Below are 22,678 nucleotides of genomic sequence, written 5' to 3' on the forward strand. Positions count from 1 at the left end.
AGAGCTGAATCCAGTGTAGTTGTTTATATATTCCCACAGATGAGCTTTAGTCCTCATGAGTATGACTGATAATGCCGGGAAGAGTTATAGTGTGCTAAATTTTGTTCTCATTTGCAGTAAAGCCAATGGGTTTCCAAGGTATAACTAAGTGCAGAAGTTGGTCCTGGGTTGACAGTTGTTATACAGAATCCTGCAGACACAGCAGTCTGATATTTTTATGCTAATCCTCCATGTTGATGTGATGTCAATTCATTTCCACTATCCAGTTTGTGTTGAAACCACTAGACTCTCAGATCTGAACACAGATTATCACCTGTTGCACCTTACCTCCACTTTCAACACATACTCTGCCCTTTCTTTTTTCCCTTTTGTGGGCGGGCTCTTTCCTTGTCCCTTTTCTAAATTAATTCAAAAGATAAAGAACATAAAGTCAGAGCTTTCTCCTAACAGCCTTTACCAGTGAAAGATCAGAGGGGAACCAGGCAGCCAGGCTAACGTGGAAAGAGTTAAGACCAATTATAGTCAGGCAAATTAAAATGTTTTATAGTTCAGGAGTCAACTTAGCTGTAGGTCAAGTACTACAGAATTGAAGGGCTCAAAATATTCACCTTATTATTCCTCTGTGTGCAAAAATAATAACAGATCTCACAGCTGCTCTAGTATTCCAACTGCAGGTCACCTCATATTTGATAGCTGTTTGCACCAAAAAGTACAAGGTCAGAAATAGAATTACCAGCAAGTTATTCAGAGTGTCTGTTTCCCCTTCCCAAACCACCATCTCTCCCCTTTCTGAAGCATTAAGGGTCCATAACTCTAGCCTTCACTCTTGCACATTTTTTCTTGAAGTTACAGGCTGCTCTGAAAAACTTTCAGCAACAACACAAAATACAGGGAGGTCCCTAAAATGTCTGAAACCCTTCCCTTTCACCACATAAAAGGGCTGAAAGGCTGATTTAGATAACTGTGTCTTCTTTACAACCTACCTGTACCATATGTTCTCTTCAGCAATGCTGTCTGTCCCTTTAATAGAACAAATATTTTGTCCATTGTGGGGGCATTTCCTGCAACTGTAGCATATTTCACTACAACATCTTTCAGGTTTGAGACCAGGTTTTCAATTCCCCTGAGACAAATACATATCTCTATTGCCTTCTGGTTGCCCATGCTATAGGGAACTTCTTTGTAGAACACTAACAAAACATAGCCTCAGTCTCCATGACTTATTGGCTTTAGGGTTCTCAGCTCCTGCCATTTGTCCTGAGCTGCCAAAGCTTCGGTAGGAATGTGGTGTTCCAATATAAGCATCCAAAAATTTGGAACTCCTCACAGCCTCACACCACTTGTGTACCATGACCAAAAAGCTGATATTCCCAGTGAGGAATACTCACCGTGCAAGAGTGATTCCTTGGCAGCATGGCCCTACTCTGTACCACGTGCTTAATTCGTAATGAAAGAGGGGGCCGGGGCTCAAACAATTTTTTTTTTTTACTTTCAGAACTGCTGCAGCAAGCCCCCGGCACTGGCTGTCCCCTTCTTGCTGTCTTCACGGTAGGGGCATAATGGGGCCAACTGCTCCCCTAGAGAGCTGTTGACTTTCAGTGGGACTTTGGTGCTAATGAAAAATGTATCCAGTCTCTCTCCATCGCTCTCCAAAGCAGAGTGGACCTGGCTTCACATTTTTTAAAAATGCTTTGAAAGTAAATGTTTGACTGATCTGTGTTGGTAACTATGATTTCCTACATAGGCTTTGAGTAGCTGCTGCCTCCTGTCCTCTCCCTCGGTTGCTCAGTTCAGTAAAGATCACAAGTCTCTCCTATGATATAATAAAAGGCAGTAAACAAATTTTGGCAGCATTCTAAGCTTTAGCGAATGGGATTCTGGCTATCTCTGTGCAGAAGTGCAAGGAAAGGAGGAACGCCCTGCATCTTCTTCCCCCCATTTCTTTGCACGCTCATGCAAGGGGAAAGCCAAAATCTTACTCTGTAAATTGGCTTCACAAAACCCCTGTGGGCCTAGGTAATGTTCTCCTACCCCATTTACAAATGAGGAAACTGAGGCACGAATGACCTGCCCAAGTCGATGACAAACCTGGGAATAGAATGTAGGACTCCTCTGTCCATCCCCTGCTCTATCCATTAAACCACATTGTGTCATGATAGCAACCAGGTTTGGTCCATGTCACAATTCGAAGCATCAACGATCTAAGCTATTAGCCCATCCCTTTGCATATTATGCTTTTTCTTTCATGTTACCATCATGGGAAGATATAGGCACAGCTTTTTTTCTGGGGACATATACTGTTGAGATTCAGCACAAGAGATCTAGTTACAAGGTTTTGCTTCAAGAAGTGACTGTGTACCTCATTACAGACAAACCAAGAAATTCACCCAAGAGTTTTAACAGAATAAATAGGTCCAGACCTTCCATGACAGCCCCCACTTTCCACTAGCTGAATGATTAGAGAGGTCATCAAAGACAACCTCTTTCTCTCTCTCTTGCCAAGCTTTAAATAAATACTATCTAATTGCAGATAGCAGCAAAATGCAGCACCAAATGTTTCAAAACTGGCATGGATGTGAAAGAGAATAAACAAGCTATGGTAGATTAAACACGGCAGAGTGGTGTTTTTCTGTCACTGTCAAAATGTGTAATAAAGAGTCCCATGCTATTTTACTGTTCCTGTCCTTGTGATGCATGCCGGATAACTATAATTTATGACACAGAGCCTTTTCTTCATGAGTTGCACTTCCTTTTAAACTGATGCTGAACTCGTTAGTGGAGGAAATGTGACAGGTTGATAGTGGTTTCTTATCTTCAGGTTAAACATTGTCAGAATAATTCATGGTCAGGCAACTGTTAGAACTGTAATGTTTTTATAATTGGAGCTGGAGTGGACTGTTCACCAAGGATTTGAGATCTGGCAAACAAGACTCCCCTGTTCTGGAGCTCATTGTCTGCTCATCCATCAGTGTTCACAAAGGAAAGCATTGTGAACATTATTTCACTGAGCTTGGAGGAAATTTCAAAGAGCTCCATGCATAGGAACCAGAAGTGCTGAAACATGAAAATCATTGTATTGCCAATTCTGAATGATCAAAAATAATAAGTCCAGTCCCAAAAAATAATGAGATTGACTTTAAAATCATGAGATTTAAATATTAGTTAATTAATTAATTAATTAATTAATGTTGGGTTCTTTTTATTTTTCTTCTGGACTTTGAGCTGTTATAGTTCATGTTTTCAAGATTTTCCTTTTAAAAACAAGTAAGATTCTAGCTCTCATGGTTAATGAAAGCTGAGGTACTCATGTAATCACATGACTTCAGGAGCTGGGGATTTAAGAAAAATAGCAAATAAAATCCTGAGAGCTAGCAACACTGAGGTCACATTCAGAATAGGGTCCCTACATCAGCTGAAAATATGAAACTATATCTGTTTTCTGGGAGTGTGTACTCTGAATGTTGTATGCATTGTGTACTTGTGAGTGTTTGTGCGTGTGCAGCCCAAGACTTGACTGAGGATAGTGATGTGAGTTTCAAAACAGCAGGAAAAAAAAGGTGTGTTAAAGTTTACACAAAATATGCGGGTTGCATTCCAAACTGGTTTACCCAAACTTTAATTGTTAGAAAGAACTAGCGTTTCAAATAGAGGAAAAAGATCAGCTGCTATTAACATTGACCCTTTGTGACTAGCTATCAGTTGCAACTCAAACTGCTTCTTTATTTTATTTCAATGTATTTTCATAAGCTCATGAGACCCACAAAATGCTCTGGTACCATGACTTTGAAAGGTGGCACCTACTTACAAGATCTGTACAATAGAACACAGCACAAAGGCTTGACAGAGCTGGCCTGAGTCTAGGAACCTGTTTTGTGTCTTTCCTTACAACAGATAGGAGCATAAGTTTATTTCTCTCAAAGACTCAGTGAGACAAGGTGGGCAAGGTAATATCTTTTATTGGACCAACTTCTGTTGGTCAGAGTGACAAGCTTTCAAGATACTCAGAGCTCTTCCTCAGGTCTGGGAAAGGTACTCAGAGTGTCTCAGCTAAATACAAGATCAAACAAATAGTTTATCAAAGTAGTTTACATATATTCTAAGGAACCATTCAAAGTGAAGTGGCCCATTAACACCCCTGTAGTCATAGGACAAAGAGGGGGTTAAGTGGGTTACAGATTGTTGTAATAAACCATAAATCTAGTGTCTTTATTAAGATCATGATTTTTACTGCCTAGCAAAGTTATGAATTTAAGCACCCAGGCTCATCTTTTGAAAGTGTTATGCAGATTTCCTTTGAGGATGAGATATAGAATGATGGCTTTGTGAAAAGTGTTCACTCACACTTTGTCTTTTATCATTTTCCTGTGGGAGTTTATTTGAGAGTGTAATGATTGTCTGGTTTCACGCAGCTAGTTGTTATTGGGACATTTAGTGCACTGGATAAGGCATACCACATATTATGTGGTAGGACCCATGGATCTTGAAAGATGTGTTGTGGGGGGTGTTAATCATCATAGCAGAGGAGATATGTCTGCAGGTTTTGCAGTTGTTGCTCTGACAGGGTCTGGCATTGTTTTGAGTTGGTATGTCCTGGTGTGTGTGGAGGTTGCTTCTGATGATGAGCTTGGAGTGGTTGAGGGGTTGTTTGAAGACCAGAAGAGGGGGCTCAGGAAAGATTTATTTCAGGATGGGGTCCCCATTGAGTCATGGTTTGTAGCTGATTAATGATACCCTGTATAGATTCTAGTGTGTGATGGTAGGTGACTACTCAGGGTGTGCAGTCATAGGGAATTTTATTTCTGTATTGAAGCAGGTTCCCTTTGGGGCATTTGAGTGGCCCATTCCATGATGCAATCCACTTTTCTGGTGGAGTGTCCTTGTCTGGTGAAGGTGGTTTTGAGTGTGTTAAGGTGTGTATCCCAGTTTCTCCCTGGAGCATATTCTGTGGTATCTGAGCACCTAGCTGTAAATAACAGATTTCTTGGTGTGTTTGGGGTGGTTAATGGATCCACGAAGGTAGGTGTGGTGATCCATGGATTTCTTATATATAGCTGTCTGTAGGGTTCCATTGCTGAACTTGGTCATGGTATCCAGGAAGTTGATGCTAGCATGGGTATTTTCCAGAGAGGGTTTAATGGACGGGTGGCAATTATTGAAGTTATGGTGGAAATTTATGAGGGAATTTAAGTCATCTGTCCAGAGGATGAAAATATCATTGATGTATCACAGGTATATCATTGGTTTTTGTGGTGCATTTGTCCAAAAATTCTTCTTCAAGGTGGCTTCTGAAGAGGTTGGCATATGGGGAGCCATCCTAGTACTCATGGTTTGGACAAAGTTTTTGTTGTTGAATGTAAAATTGTTGTGTGTGAGGATGAAATACATGAGTTTGACAATGTGTTTGGGGTGGATATCGGAAGATTGTTCGTTGTCTTGTAAACATTTGAGTCAGGCAGCTATGCTGTCATTGTGAGGGTTGGTGGCGTACAGGGAAGTGATATCAATATGTTTCAGACACTCAGTGATTCACTCAAGCACCATTAGAAAAAGAGAAATTCTGAATATTAGACACTTTTTGCTGTTGGCAAAATAGGTTTTGTATAAATAAATAAATAATGAAAAAAATTAATAAAATGATGCATGCACTCTTCTTAAAATAATATTGATAGAAGAGCTATGATTGTTATATGTCTAAAAATCCCAAATGGCAAAATATAATTAAAGCCAGAACTGTTGAACAAATAAACCTGTTAAATACACAATATTACCAGGCAAGATGGCTATGCGTTTATCACTTTGCCACTGTAATTACATTGACTGCTGCTCTTCATGCATATATTAATATCTTGCTAACATTACGGAAGCTAAGACATAAATTACAGTGCACAGACTTGAAGGAAGATTGTAGTCAGACACAGCGCAGTAGTAGCAAGCATTTTATGTTAAAAAAATTAAACTCCTAGCACTGAATCTGATTGCTGTTTTTACTGGGACATTCCAGTTTCTTGCAATCCCAAGCAACCCAATTTCTCCAAAATGGTAATTAATGAAGTGTCAGCTTGGAAAGCCTACCTAGACAGGGTTTACAATACCACAGGTCACCTTGCCCTGGCTGAGATTACAAAACTAGCTGAAGTGTGAGACTCACAGAAGACATTCAATTTATCTTGAGACAGGAAAGGAAAAACCCCATGTCAGTTCTATTTTCTGTGTAAATAAGACAACTATTTTAAGGCCTCTCAGCTAATTTCGGCAAGGGTTCTGTATAATCATTGATTGGCTGGAGTGGGTGTGCTAGCTATTAGAGGTGAAAGGGGCCAGGACATTCATTCCCATGGGCTGAACTTTTTTGAACCTGGAAATGAGAGAAGAGACTTGGAAGTGATTTCTGACCACTTGCGACAAATGATGCCAAAACCGCCTTTATAATTTGTGTGCTGTATTTAACAGTGCCTGGTTTTTGAAGGTAGGAGTTGGTAAATATTGTCCTTGAGACTCAAAAATGACAGCGATTGTGATGTTTTCCTGAATAAACTCCTGGAAAGATTTTCAGGTAGCATTTTATTTTAAGGTTCTATTTACAATGGCTTACAAAAGATTAATAAATGATGGGTAGATGTTATACGCATGATTAACATCAGTTATAGATGGTTAGAAGTACAACAGTAGAAGATGTTATGGATGGTTATTATTTCCAAAAGAACTATGGTAAAAGAATGTTAAGGTTGCAAATCCAAGCATTCAAAAATGATGAAGCGCCAGATTTAAGATTGCCTGTACAACCTTAATTCAGTCCCTTTGTGTTTATCCATTATGATCAATCTAGTTACATGATCACATAATGTTTTGTCCATGGGACTCCTGCCTCACCCTGAGCACAGGATGGATAGTGCTTACTGAATGCGTAGCCATTCGATATTCTTTTTAAACCCCATCTTTCAAGGGGTGGTTTTATGCATTATTTTTATGCATTATCTTTCAAGCTGTGGTTTTATGCATTATTTACTGCACACCATCCAAACCATGCACTGACTGTAGAATTATTAATTTCTTCATGGTGCTTTTCCATGGTGTTCTCATTGTACTATCATAGCACTTTACAGACATTAATTAATTTATCTTTACCACCCCTGACTGAGGGGGTAGTATTTATTCCCTTTTTACAGATGGGAAATTGATGCATGGAGAGATTATGATCCAAAGTATCTAGTACTTTTGGGTGCCCAATTTTAGATGATTGGGATCTGATTTGTCATAGTACTTAGCATTTCATAGTACTTTATATGTTCAGAGCAACGCTCCATTTGACCTTAGTTGCAGGATTAAATGCTCAGCATATCTGCAAATCATACACCAAGTATCAAACTGGGTACACAGAAAACAAGGCAGACAGTGGACACCTGTAAAAGATTTTGATTTACATATCTTATCCAGCATCACACAGGAATTTGTGGCAGAGACAAAGATAGAATCCAGTTATCCAGGACAGCATTAACCATGAAACCATCTTTTTCTTGCCGTCCCCTGCCTCATTCTCTATAGATGCTCCAACTTCTGTGACAAATGAAAAGGATCCCAATGGGTTTCTCAGCTATTTGTGGGACATCAAAGGAGTGCTGAGTCTCAGGAATTCTGGGTTCTATTCCAGGTTCTGAGGGACATGTTCTCTAGCGCTTAGAGAGCCCCCACTCCTCAATCCCCAGTCCCTCGATGCCTTTTTCTTCACCTATCCTCCCTTCTGCAGATATTGTACTTGTGACCAATACTCCCTACCTCTTACCATTTGCTGCTATCCCTTCCAGCTCCTATCCATCCAGACAGGCCTGGTCCTATTCTCCACATACATACGGCCCTGAGCTGAAGCATGCTCAGTTGCTCTGTGTGGATGGCACATACACAGTCTGGTTAGCATACAGAAGCTGGGTGTGTGTGTGTGTGTGTGTGTGTGTGTGTGTGTGTGTGTTAGTATGCTCAGTGAGGAATTGGGGAATTTAGCTGCCAACCTCTAACAAGTCTGTGCTGAGCGTGTTGAAATTGTAATTTTTCAGAGGTTCATAATCTGGCCAAATGTGCTGAATTTACACAAGTACAGATGAAGGCACATACCTAACATCAGGATACCCCCCTGCCAAATTTCAATTCTCTTCTCCAAAGCAAGGAGACAGCTAGAGTTTCTCAATGAAACTATTGTAATAATTTTTTAACATGGACAAAACAATGTATTTTTTCCCTAACCACTTTCTTGGAAATGGCTTAATCATTTTATCTGAAACGTCTCCAAAACATTTAGTCTCAGGCAGACACCCAGCATGGAAAATTTCAGCCCACACAGTTTAAATTTGGCAACATGATAAGCAGCTGAAAATAGGTTTTTTAATGGAAAATGGACAACCATAATTAGAGGCATCACTGTCTGTACCACCTTTAAGCAGCCATGGTTATAAAGCAGCCTATTGACCTGTTGGGCTCTACAATAATCTACAACAATTGATTGACTATCTATTAATCATTTATTAATTAACTCTTTATGAACTATTTATACATGGAACTTGATATTAAAGTGACTGATGTGTGGGAGGGGAAGGGGGAAGTTAATCTTTTTCATGATGTATAGATTTGTAATTGTTCTTCATAAGAGGCAACTATCCCACTTTAGGAAACTTTCCCATGCTCAAAGAGTTGTAAACTGACCATGCTCAAAGAGTTGTAAATGACCGTAGTGCATTTCTGTATGGGCTGAATGAACTTGCATCATCATTTGCCTTTTTAATCATTACAATAACATCTTGCCATTAAAGATAGTCAAGAAAAAGGCAGTTGGGTCTTGCAAAAACTGAGTTTTCCATGTTTTGGGTTTGGACTCTCAGTCTACAGAAATATGAAGTAAGTTTTACTTTCCAAATCACACAGAACTAGCAATGGGGTAACTAAAGGGCTGATATTCAGATTTGGTTCAGATAATTATTTAATGCTTATCAAAACTATGAGATCTTCCACTAGGCCCTAAACCCTCAGTTTCCGTGCAACTCAACAACTGCCACTCTACCCATCAATCTTCAAACTATCCCCCTCTAGTTTTGTAGTCTTGGGGAAAGCTACATAGCCTAATAATCCCTCCTTCATTTCCAGTGGCGTGCTTTTTCCTGTCTAATGTCTTCAGAGGCAGACAGTAGGCCAGTTCTCCAGAAAGCAGACTCAGGAGCAGACCTACTTCATTTCTAGAATCTTCAGGTACCATCTCACTTTTCTTTCTGTTCTCCTTGAACTCTCTCCTTCCTCCTTTCCCTCATATCCTGAGTTCTTTATTCCCACATGACTTCCCCCGCCTCCCTCCCTTTGCTGCTGTCTTCTTTTCCTTCCTCCTCCCAGCAATAGTTCACTTTCTTGATCTTCCTGGGAGCAAAGAATTCGCAAGCTTCTTTGTGCCGCTTGTCCATGTGAGTAACAATTCGCTAGAACTGATTCAGATTTACATCTCAAAGTCAGAAACACACCCCTTTCCAGAATTCAGAAGGGTTCATGCTTTCTGGGCTACTTTTAGCTTGTCTCTCGTCACCATAAATGAAAAAGTTAAAAATATGTCATCATAACCTATATCACTCATACACACTATACATCAATGCAGTGGGCCCAATTCTCCTCACACACTCATTTTACACCAGTGTAATTCCATGCACATGTTGGAGTTACTCCAAGTTAGCACTAATGTAAGTGAGAAGGGAATCAAGCCCACTATGTTGAAGGGGTTTCTTTGTGCACTGACTAATTTTCATGGTGTTGAGTGACTTTCTTGGTTTTGGTACTGTGAGTATTTCTTGTTTTCTTTAGATATTTTAACTTACTATAGGGAAGTTTATTGAATATTCATGTTACAAAAACTTACGGACTCTCTATAAATGACTTCAACTAATAAGTCCAAAAAGTATGGGTATTGATGTGTTATTGAAGGTGTCTTTCACTGGCTGGCAAGCTACCTTCTTTCCATTATATCTAGTCACCCTCTTTTTGAGTGATCTGGGCTTGGTTTTGTTAAGGCATTTTCAGTGTTGATCAGTTGTGTGTTTTTATAGTCCTATGGATGGTCACAGCATTAGCTGGGTTTGGGCAATTAACATCTGGTAAATTAAACACAGTTGCCCTGCCATGTAACAGAGCCTGATCATGATTTCAAGAACCACTTCTTGAAACCACTTCTTGAACCATCTATGAAATAGTATGTCAGTTCCCTTTACATGAAGGAAACAGGCTGGAAGGACAGTTATTTCCATGGTAAAGTCCCAGTTAGAGGATTTTAAAAATTTTATTTGCACTTGTAAAGCCCCATTTTGCTGACACTGGTAATTGTAATACTGCTACTGTTTTAGGACCAGATTTTAATATCCACACTAACATGGAGTAATATTTTGTTCGCAGAGCAGTCTCACTGAACTCGTGAAGTAATATACTACTCATCTAGAAAAAGGATACTAAAATCTGGACCTTAATTATTATGGACCGTTCCTGAGGTTTTTATTTCATGAGCTGTTTAAAGTACTTTTAGGGCATTTGTCACGTAAGTGCCACAGAAATAAGTTTGACTTCAATAGGGATTTGCTAATGACTGAGGGAAATCTGAGTAAAAAGCAAGTACTTCAGGATTTGGTCCATAAGATTTGTGAAAGATCAAGAAATCTGCAGACATTTAAACTCAAATAAGGTATCAATTTGTGGGGAGTCTTTTGAGTGCAATCTCTAGTCACATAGATTTCTTTGGGTCCCTGCAAGATACTGTAAACCTTACTGTAATACCTTGCCAGGAAAAAAAAATCACATTTTCAGCTGTTTCCACTATATAGAGAATATGGCCCAGATCTTCAGCTGGTATAAATCAGCATAGCTCCATTGACTTCAACAAAGCTACATCAGTTTACACTATCTGAGGATATGACCCCTTGTGTTTAATCTGAACAAAATATATATTGGTAATACAAAACTGTTAGAAGATACAAGGGGAAACAAGCTTATTTTTAAGGATCTCAAATAGAAATTTAAGGAGAAAAAAAATTCTCCAGTAGAAATGACACAGTCAGAGAATAACACAGACCACTGGAATAACAACCATGCTGTCAAAACATAGCCAAAGGACCACAGTTTGCAGAGAATTACAGTATCATTATCAGTGACATGGGGAAAAAAAGATAAGAGCAGCTTAACTACTGCCTGTCAGTGTCTGCACCTAGTTCAGCACCCAGCTTAAATAGTACTCAGACAGCTGCCTGTGGATATACCCAATATTACATGTTAATATAAAAGTTAGACTGCCAAGTTAGAATTCCCCCCCCACACACACACACACTTTTCTTTGTTCTCTGAAAGAAGCATATCAGAAACTACTTTAAACTTCTTCCATGACAGTCACTGTGATCCCAAAAATGCAGAAAATGCACGTGGCTTCATGATTCACAACTGTGTTCGTTTCTGTTCTGTAATAGAGCAGGAAATAACCAGTTAGAATTCAGAATACCAGTTACTCTTAATGGCTTTTATTTTATTTTAATTCCCTTCTTAACTCTGACCTTGGTCTAGTCCTTTCATCTCTCTGTAGCTCAGATTCCTCATCTATAAAATGGATGGATAAATAAAATAATAATAATAATTGCCTACCTTATATAGGATTGGCAGGATACTTTAATCCTAACCAAATCAAAAAGGCAGTGTGGTCCAGTAGATAGGGCACTGGATAGGGACTCAGGAGATCTGGGTTCTAATTGTGGCACTGCCCCTGGCCTGCTGGGTGATCTTCGGCAAGTCACTTTCACATCTCTGTGCCTTTCTTTCCTGATGTCTGTCATATCTACTCAGATTTTAAGCATTCAGGGCCAGGGACTATGTCTCACTGTGTGTTTTTATTTTCCCATTTATGGAGCTTTGCTCAATGGATGCTCCAGTTATGCAAAGCATCCACTACTGTGACTTAACTTTTTGACGGATACCAACTCATTTTTTAAATGTATGGTTTTTATGTGCAAAATGTTTTGGTCCAGATATAAGTGGTCTGTAGCTGGGCTGAAAGAGCCCCAAAAAATCTATAAAGGCAAATACTATGTAAAATTTAAATACATGTTGAAATGATACAATATAATGGCTGAGAAGGAGAAGTTATAGTCTCTTATGAAGAAAGGAGGATTGGCTTAATACTAGAAAAGATTTAGATGTGTAGCTAGTTGGTACTAGACCATTAAAGTATACCAGTGAAATACAGATTAAATGGATTGGACTGGTAATACCAGTTAATTTGTTCTTTGACAGTTTTACAAACCGCCTGAAACTCAAATTAGCAGTACATTTCTGCTAGTACAGAGCACAATCCTTTGAGGTGTTGACTTGCCCCCTCAGCTTTCAATTAATATATACTGTTCCACAGAGCTTTCAGCTATGACAGATGCATAACATCATCTCATTCTTCTGTGGGGGGAAGGGTGTCAATCTGGCTAGAAACAAATCTAATTCAGAGGTGTGCATGTTTTCCCAGATTTTCTGTCCTAGCAAATAGGTCACTCCCATTACACAGCACTAAAAACCTGAGCAGAAATCCTGGCCCTACTGAAGTCAATGGGAGTTATGCCAATGCCTTTGACAGAGCCAGGATTTAACTCCTGGATCAGAAAATAGCCACTAGATATGGCATTTGGTTCCTGGTCTCCCCCCACTCCCAAAGAATATAATATGTTTGTACACTCTCAGAGCTGTTGCTTTAATTCTGCATAGGTGGTACCCATACTGGAAACTTCTCAAGTTATTTTTGAGTGAGTGGTTAGCTTTTTACCTGCAGCAGGAACTTTTTACTTCTATTAACTGAGTACATGAAGGAACATTTTGCAGCATGTGTGCAACAATCCCTTTTGTTTTGTTAAGAGGACTCATCTAGGTTTTCCCAAAAGAAGTACATTTTGTTTTACAAATATATCCTCCTACTGATATTTGGGTCCAAGATGTAAAGTCTTGGAAAGTTTGGATCTGGCTCCAAAATTCAAGGATGTTTGGATCTGGATTTAGCTCATTATGCAGAAATGGTCCTGCTCAGAGGTTTAGATCTGAACTTTTTTAAATTTCAAGGCATTCAGATTTGGGATGTGCTTTAGGCCCAGCTGTTAGCCTCATCTCTGTACATGGCCCTCTAATAGATTTGGAGATAGCCAAGACTATATTTGTCACTATGTAATTTAACAGCAATCAGTATTGTTTTTGATGTTGTAGGTTGGGTGGATTTTAGTTTGTTTTGTTGGTGGTCAGTTTTAATTCTTTGTGTTTAGCTATAACATTACATTGTATTTTGGATCTTCAGTGATGGAAGCTTTAGAAATATGCAGACAGGCAGAGAGTACCAGAAATATATTAAATTGGCTTATATTACTCTCCACAATAAGTCAGTTGTAGGATGAGTAATGAAAATCAAATAAATAAACCAAAATTTGGTTACAAATTATTTATCCATGTTTTTTCCAGAAGTACCATCACAAGAATAGGTACTAATTTTTAAATGTTTCAAAATTTCCAAACCAATTCTAACACCGATCAAAAGTTCCTTTAATGTACCTCATCTCAAAAGATACTCACATCTCAAAGCTTTGATATTGATCCTTTGTTCATGAAACAGACGTGACTGTCATCATCTGGAAACCACTGTCATTCTCTAGCCTACAGGAGAGGTTTGTTTCCTTGGGATTTGCTTATTTGTTTTACCAGAGTTTACAAATATGAGCATGGTTTTTTCATCTTAGTAGAAATGGCTTAGTCCAAAATCCCTCACACCTGTTGGTGTTATGGGCCTTATCTGAACAACTAGGGCCAGACCCTCAGTGTAAATTGGTGTAGCTACACTGACTTCCACGGCCCCCCATTTGGTACCATTGCGGTTTAGATGGAATTTCAAATCATCCCAAATTTGGGAGTGTTCAAATCTTTGTTTTGGGGACAGCTCTTTACAGAGATCCAGTTTAGCTCTATTTCTACCTATTAACTAAAGTCATAACAATTTGAGATGTGATATGCATTGATCTTTATTCCCATCACTATAATTTCAACTCAGTGATTACACTGAACCCAAAATATTTCCTGAGCATAAAGCAAGGGTGGCTAAACTATGGCTCATGAGCCACATGCAGATTTTTACAATTGAAGTGTGGCATGCGGAGCCCCGATATCCTCCCATTCTCCACCTACCAGACTGGGGTGGGGGACTCAGAACTTCTGCCCTGTGGCAGGGTGGTGGGGCTAGAGGATTCTTCCCAGTGGGGAGGAGGGTGTCGGAGGGTCAGTAAGTTTCGCCACCCCTGGCATAGTCTCAGGATGCTATTCATTTCATTACTGAAAATCTGGCTGCAGGTTTCATGCTGTCTGCTACTGGAGCACATGTTGGAATTCTATATTATATGCTATTGGCCCATGTATATAAACTAATTTGAATCCAGGAACACACAAAAACAGGGTCTTTCAGAAGCCAAGAGAAAACGTAACTCTCTAGGAAATAGATGGGTGCAGAAAGTCACCAAATGGCACAGCCTCCTCTTCTGGAGCTGGGGTCACTAAAAGAGGATGCTGCAAAAGAGATATCTGTGTGAGGAGATTCTGATGCAAACATCTATTCTGATATCTAACTACTCAAGTTCAAAAGCTAGTTAGCATCTAATAGTTATTAATACCTAATAGCATTAAAGTATTCAGTATTGAACTTATTTCACTGAAGTCATGGATCATGCACCGTAGTAAAGCAAGATCAGAACTGGAGTCTCCGACTGCTTTCATTTCCATCAAGTCTTGTGTCTCAGACCAATGGGGAATTATGTCACTGCCTGACCTGCAACCTTGGGTCCCTCACAATGCTTTGCTGTTGTAGCTCCCCACCTGGGTTGCTCACAAACAGCCTACCAACATGCAAGTCACACTCTGAGTGTCTGTGTATAATTACAGCCCTGGTTCAGCAACTCTGACCCCAGCAGCCTATCAACCACAGTCTGGCTTCCAGGAACCATGGTTGCTACTTGCAGGGTGACTCCAACACACTTAGAGTCCCAAATTTTCCCAAAACTGTGTTCTGCACAGTCCAGCCCTCTCCTGGCCGATTCAAATATTAAAGGTCCGTTGCCCCTGTAAAAAGTCAATATTCAACAATTTGCTACAGTAACTGGAGTTACCAAACAGTTCAGTTTAAACACAACACTCGATTAGTTTAGATTAAAAATAAATCAAGTTTATGTAGCTATACAGAGAGAGGTTTTAAGTGAGCACAAGTCATTAAGACTTTAAGGCATTAAAGTCAGAAATGGTTACAAGAGAAATAAAGATAAAATGCTTCCTAGTAGCTAAAACTTAACAAAGTAGACTTGGTTCAAGGTAAAATCCTTACCACAGGTTCCCAGCAACATTGCTGACCAAATTCCCAAGTCAGGATCTCCCCCCAAAGTCAAAGGACTGGTTCTTTTGTATTTTTAATGTGAAAGAGCGAGAGAGATAGGAAAAGATGCCTGGGGATGTTTTTGCCCCTCACTTTTATTCACACAGTAAAGAAGGTTCCATGCGCTTTCTTTTCCCTTGTGCGTGCTGAAATGCAGATTTGCCTCACTTCTTGCCATTTCCCCCTTTTGCTGTCTCAAGGACTCTATTTATAACTTGTATGTAAAGTGAGGTGAACACACATTCCTTTGTTTAGGATAGACCTATTCAACAACTTGTGCCTAGTCAGGGCTGTGTGGATTTGAACATGTGCTAACAACATAATACAGAGGGAACGCATAACATTACATATAATGTTGCTACATACATTTCACCAGCAAGTTATTAGTTTTCAAATGATTTGTCGCAAGGCATATTTTGTTCAAAAATTATTACAATAGCATGTAGGGTGTGAATACATGGGTGCTTTCGATCACACCTACTTAACTAAAAAGATCATTCACATTCGGGAAGCCTTCTCAAACAGCATAGATTTGCTCCTCCTATACCCCACCAACGATCAAACCACATGCATTCCTAGAGTTCACTACATTCCCTCATCAATAATTTCTAAAAGAATAGCAACCTAAGACTTATGAATCTGACCCAACCCCCTCTTGGCTTGTAAAAGAGAATCATTAACAACTGATGTGAGCAAAATAACTAAAGCATCTTTCAGAGAAAGAATCTTCCCTTCTGTGACCCTTCCGTTCCTAGGGCAGCCACCTGAGAATGCCAAGGTCAGGGCATGCTGTAAAAAGGGAGCAGATTCTCCCAGCACTGGTGGGTGGCACTGAAGCCAGACTTCCCAACCATCCACAAACTGTGCTTCTGATTCCCTCAAACCTGTTATCATGAAGCCAGTACACTAATACACACAGCTACCTTTACTGCATTTCAGTCTCTGGTTCCCAATCAGCCACTAGGTCCAGTAAAGAGGCCAGTTATTTAAACTCTATGCTCTTTACTAAAAAGGTTCCCTCTGACCCCAAAGGGTCAACCACAGTACCAGATCAATATAAGTTTGGATCTTACCCAAAATACCATGCTGCCAGTCAATCCTTTAGTAACTAAAACTAAAGGTTTATTATAAAAAGAAAGGAACAAACTATAAGAGAAATGTTAAAGGATTAGAGCAATCAGATACATACAAGTGATTGAAAGTCCATATACATCAAGTTTCTGGGAGAATTGTGGAGTTGCAGGCTTGTACAGTTCCTCTGGCATACATCCAGTATCTGGATGGGTCTTAGTCCTTCGGTTCAGTTGCAAGTGAATTGATCCAGAGGCAGGTATGTGTCTGTAGCTGAACAGGAACAAAAGACACTCACCATGATATCACCCTTATTGTTCTTGCTTCTAAGCTTAACCCAGAGACTCTCAACTGGCTTATCTCCAGTTTCATACTGGAGATCAGAGCAATCATAGTGCTCTCTTACATACAGTGCAACTCCTCCATCCTTTCACCCTGCCTGTCCTTCCTGAACAGTTTATACCCATCCATGACAGTGCTCCAGTCGTGTGAGTTATAATGTCTTCCCGTCAGTGACAAACAACCATTCTCAGCCTCCTGGACCTCTCTGCAGCTTTCAGCATTGTTCACCATGAAACACTGCTGTCCCACATGAGAGAAGTGGCAGGGGTCCAGGTTAATGCACTAAAATGATCTGAGTCCTTCCTGCAGCACCCAACAAGTAGATGAGAAACTGCACTTTCACCACTAGACCCTCACCACTGCCACCAAGATGACAGTGCTTGGAGAACATCATCTTCTAGATGAAGAAACAGCTGGCTGAAGCTGAACCCAAGCAAGACAAAGGTGATGCTGATGAGCAAAGAATAGTATTCTGAAGAGTCTACACCAACAGTACAATCTCCTTTGGTTGAAGGTAGACACCTCAGTTTGTCAGGTCAGTCCGTAGTTTAGCATTACTCTTGAATTCCTCATTGAGGTAAGCTCCCAAATAGCAGCATCCATGAGTAATGCTTTCTATCAAAGACCATACTCCTCAAGCACAATAGAACTCGCAGCAATAAGGATAAAGCTCATCTGTGTGAGAGACAGAACTTTTTTGCGCACCAGTTCAAGACTGTAGAATGAAATTCCCCAGCAACTAAGTATCGTTACACACTTCATCATCTTGCACTCCAAGGGCAAGGCACATTTCTTTGACCGTGCCTTCTCTAACAAATACATTGCAACATGTATATTTTAAAACAAACAAAAAACCTAAAAACCTACCAAACAAGAAAATCCAGTGTGTTATATTCCTCCTGGGGAGAGGATGAAAGAACAAACATGTGACAGATGTGTAATCATGTTGCTTCATGCACTACTAGAAGGAGCTCAGATACTACTACTACTACTACCTTATATAGAATACTTAACTAAAACACAACATGCAATAGAAATATTTAGAATTAATTTTATCAGATTTCTTACACTAACAAACAGACCCAGTTTATTAGTTTTAGTGGCATATATTCTGTCCTTCAAATGTATACATCAAAGGACAAAATGAATCTGGTGACAGACAATCTGACATGAAAGTCTCGTTTTCCTGCTGCACGAAAGTTACACACTCATTAATATGTGAAGGCATATCTTAACAGCAATAAGACAAGAACCAAGTGGGTGCTCAGCTTAGCTTTGTCTTACTAAGTGAGTTAAGACTATGTTGTACAGATATTATATAGCAAGAGAAAGAAGAAACTGTATTGCATTATAGGAATGGACATATTTATGCATATCTTCCAGTGTATATATAGCTTCCGCATTGCAATAGATACTATATGAATCCAAACTGACAATTGTCCAAAAAATGCAAATCACTTAATAGAGATGAACTGTCCAATCAGAATATAACAGCCTAGGAAAATATCTTAAAATAGCCCCCGTCAGTTACCACCCATGCTCGACCAGCTGCCAATCAAAAGCCTAAGAAAAAAGATGATTTAAATACTCATTAGAATGAATTGCCAGCAATCAAAATTGTATCATCTATGCTCTGACTCTTCTTTATCTACCTCTAATTACACTACATCCAGTAGGAGCCATTAACAGGGAAGTGCACTGTTGTTTCACTATAACTAGAATTTCGCTGAGGGCCTGATCAAAAGCCCGCTGAAGTCAGAGGGAAACTTTCCTTTGACTTAGAGAGCTTTGGATCAAATCATATCAATCAACCTCCTCCTCTCCTCTTTACAAGGTGGAAGCAGGTCCCCTTCTCACCTTCTCTGGTTGCCAGGGGCATTGACAGCTGTGGAGGACCTACCAGAAAGAGACCATATCTTGGATAGTGAATGGAACAAGATCATCTTCACTATCCCATGTCCCTTTCTCTCCAACTTAATACAAACCTGCATTATTTTGTTGATGACATAAAAGCCCATTAGTGATTCACTGAGCACCGAGAACTTTCTAGTCTCACCTAATGCAAGTGCATCTAATACCGTATACCTATCACCCAAAACTACATCAATTCTGAAGAACTCCATGAGAAAGGCAATTTGTTCTTTGTATTTACAAACAAACAACACAGGGCAGCTCTCCATTGTCATGGTACTTACTTTCATTTTCGCAGATTGCTGTTGTGAATTTTTCCCCTTCTCTTCACTTATGTCATCTACCGCTATAAAATATACTTCAAAGTTATTCAGAGTATGGCATGCACCACATAGACACAGTGAATTTTTCCTTGGTGATTATAGTTGTTGTCCATCACAGGCTCAGAGTGAAGACATATGTGTGTTGTGTAAGCATTACCAGTAATGTTTGTTTCCCCAAAATCACTGTTTCAACCCTTATTCAGTAGCATTACCAGAGAGAATGCATTTGAGTGGATGAACCAACTTGGCTAGCAACCATGACAGAAAAGATCCTAACAAGGAAACCTTCCTGATAGTAGGGTGCAGGGAGATGTCAAAGAAAGGCTGCTTCAAAGTCTTAAAGAACCCTCTTGGAGGTTACAGAGAGGGCATAGGAGTCCTTTGGAGAAGAAGTCAAGAGCCACAGGTAATTGGAGGAAAGTGAGTATCACAGGGAGGGGAAATCTGGATGGTCGTTTTGGAGAGTGGGATAGTGAAATGGAAGAAAGATTCAAAAGATTTATTATTGATATTGAGGAAGCATGTAGTAGCCTCAATCAGGCATCAGGACTCCATTGTGCTAGGCATTGTGCCCATATGTATTATGAAAGAAGCAATCCATGTTCCACAGAGCTTTGAATCTAAGTAGATTGTTTCTAAGTTTTGATAAGATTCTAAAACTCTGGGGGAAGGGGCTATCAGAAACTGAACGCTCCAAGTTTCACCAATCATCAAAAGCAGCACTATGCCGTGTTTAAATGAACCCCGGTACAAGCTGAGAAAATTAAAAGGATTGGGGTTTCTTTAGCTGAGAGAAGAGACACAGTAGTAATACACAAAATAACAAACTGCATACAAGAAATAAATGAAGTGCTACTGTTTACCCTATCATAATACAAGAACAAGGGGGCATTTAATGAAACTGAAAGGCAATAACATTAACATGGATAAAAGGATTTTTTTTAAATAAAAAGCATAATCAATCTGTGAAACTCACTGCTACCAGATGTCATTTAGGCCAAGAACTTAGGAGGTTTCAAAACTACTTAGACATTTGTTAGTAGAACATCCATTACTACATTAGAAATTATTAAATAAAGTTAGGAATATATAATCTCTTGCTTTAGGGTATAAACTAAACCCCAAATGAGGCTAGGGAGAAACATCCCCTAAGGGCAGATTAGTCTATAACTGTTCAACATGATTTCTTACACCTTCCTCTGAAGCATCTGGTACTGATCAGATCCTGTCAGAGCCAGGATATTGGACTAGATGGACCTGATGCAGTATGACAATTCCTATGTTCCTGTAGTCACACTGGAAATTCTTTGGTCTGTTTCTTTCCCTGACCAAAGACCGTTTTTCAAACCCGCACAGCAATACTAGAGATGCAATGTCCTGCCGCGTATCTTGCTGTGGCTCAGCAATGTGAGGGAGTGTGTCCCCGGAACAGGTGGTTCACTTCACCTGTCAGGACTACATGAGAGATGAGGAGTGAGGCAGCTCTTGAGAGATCTACTGCAGGCTGGCAGCACTTCAGTCCATTCTGATGTTTTCTTGCAAAGGTCTGGCAGGATCGAAGCATTTAAAACAAACAACAAAACAACTCAGCAAAGCTTCTCTTGGCTTTGATTTTGCCTACTGCCCGCTATAGCTCTGAGAGCTGTGCCCAAGAATGAAAGAACCAGGTCACTGATGATTAGAGTTTGTTTTGATGTAGGATTGCTGGAACAGGCTCTGGAGAAAAATGAATAGTGAGCATGAGATTAAAGAGCTAGCATTAAAGCAGATATGCAGGCTTTAGTACTACAACCTAGCACACAGCCCCAATCAGACATCATGCATTTTTATTCCCTTGAGACAGCATGGAGCACTGCCCCGCTGGGCTCCACTAACACAGCACTACTCTCAGTAGATGGGGAAAGGCATTATTAAGCACTGCCAGCACATTGGAAAGCTGAGGCTAGTAGCACATCCAGCCTCTAACATTAGCGGTGAAAAGACATCTATAGCTGCTGGCACTTACAGCATTCTAGCAGTAAACCTGCTTCTGACGTCTAATGCTAGCAGGGAAGTGGCAAGGGGAGAGGGTGAGGAGGAGAATGGCAAAGGATCTGAAAAGGGAGCAGAAATGGGAGGACCAGAGATAGTACAACAGAAGCAGATGCAAAACCAGAATGAAGACAATACAGGAGCAGTTGATATAAAGAAAAGAAAAACAAAGAACATGTATTCTACACGAGAGATCCCAAGGGGTCTATCAGATAATAATGCAGGAAAGCCAGTGCAGGCCATGAGAAGGACCATGTGCGAGGGGGGGAAGGGCCAAGGTGCTTGCCATATATTAAAACTTGGACTCACAACCTTTACTTCTAAATCTTTGTCCTTGATTTTTGGTAATGGTGGGAAAATCTTCCACTGAAAACATTCTGATGTGGACACTGATGGCCATTAGCCAGGTCTAAAAAAGAAAAAAAATATTTTAATCCTAACAAAACCAGAATGAGACAAATTGATTCCTGGTGTAATGTCATTCACTTCTCTGGGCTTATCCCCCAAGATGATTTGGGCCCAACCTGTTTGCGTACAAAAAGTGCTCAAATGAACAAAGCAATCATGTAAACTGAGATCCCTGGCTATTTCTAACTTATGAGCTGGGGGGGAGGGATTCCTCCGCTTGTGTACACACACACTTATGTTAGCCCTCAGTGAGCTAGCACGTTTATACACAGCGGTGTAGCTGAGATAGCACTGGTAGCAGCAATGGAGGTGTTGCTGAACCAGTCTGAGTATGACCCAGCCTGAAACTCGTGGGTATATACATGGAATGGTTCGGCTGTGCCTCTGCTGCCGCTAGGGTCTGTTCTAATTTAAATCAGCCATCCTCAGTTACAAATGGGCCGTTCTTTAGCCTAGAATATCTCAAGCACAAAGCTCTCCAGGCACTCCACAATGTCTCTGTGCTGGGACTATTCCTTGGTGACAAATGTAAAAGGGTTGCAGCAGAGAACAAAACCAGGTATGGTGTTTTTTAGGCTCTCAACTCAATTAGAATGGGGAAATGGCTTTACCTAAACGGAGAAAATAAAGCAGTGTAGCTTGGCTGTGTGAATATCCTTTGATGGGTAGCAAACAGTTTTCTCTGAACCAAAATGCAGGCATGCTAGTCTCCATAAGGATTCACAGGAGATCCAAGTGAAGGGGGATGGAGGGAAGAGAGCAAACTGAAACTGAACTTTTTTTGCCTCTGTCATGCAAGTAGAAGAAGGTGCCCCTGTGGCATGGCGCATAGCTTGACTCTTGATTTGAGTAGAAAATCTCATCTGACTCTTGCAGAGAAGATTCCAAACACACACACACACACACACACACACACACACACACACACACCTCAGTGCATGGAGCACATGAGGGCAACCTGTGCATTTATAAAAAAGAATCATTACAATAGTAGTGAGGAAATATCCTTTCTTGCAGTACTTCAGCATTTCCTCATCCTGTCCAAGCGGATTTCATACGTACGTAAGCATGCAGTAATGAATGGGAAGAGGAACTTAACCAAACGTTTTTGAAGGTTGAGTTCAAGTTCTGGGTGAAGGTTCATGGGAAGGGCAGGGGT

The sequence above is a fragment of the Emydura macquarii genome, unplaced genomic scaffold (genome assembly GCF_026122565.2).
Source record: "Emydura macquarii macquarii isolate MOO-44397 ecotype Brisbane River unplaced genomic scaffold, CSIRO-AGI_Emac_v2 contig_431, whole genome shotgun sequence".
Classification (NCBI taxonomy): Eukaryota; Metazoa; Chordata; order Testudines; family Chelidae; genus Emydura; species Emydura macquarii.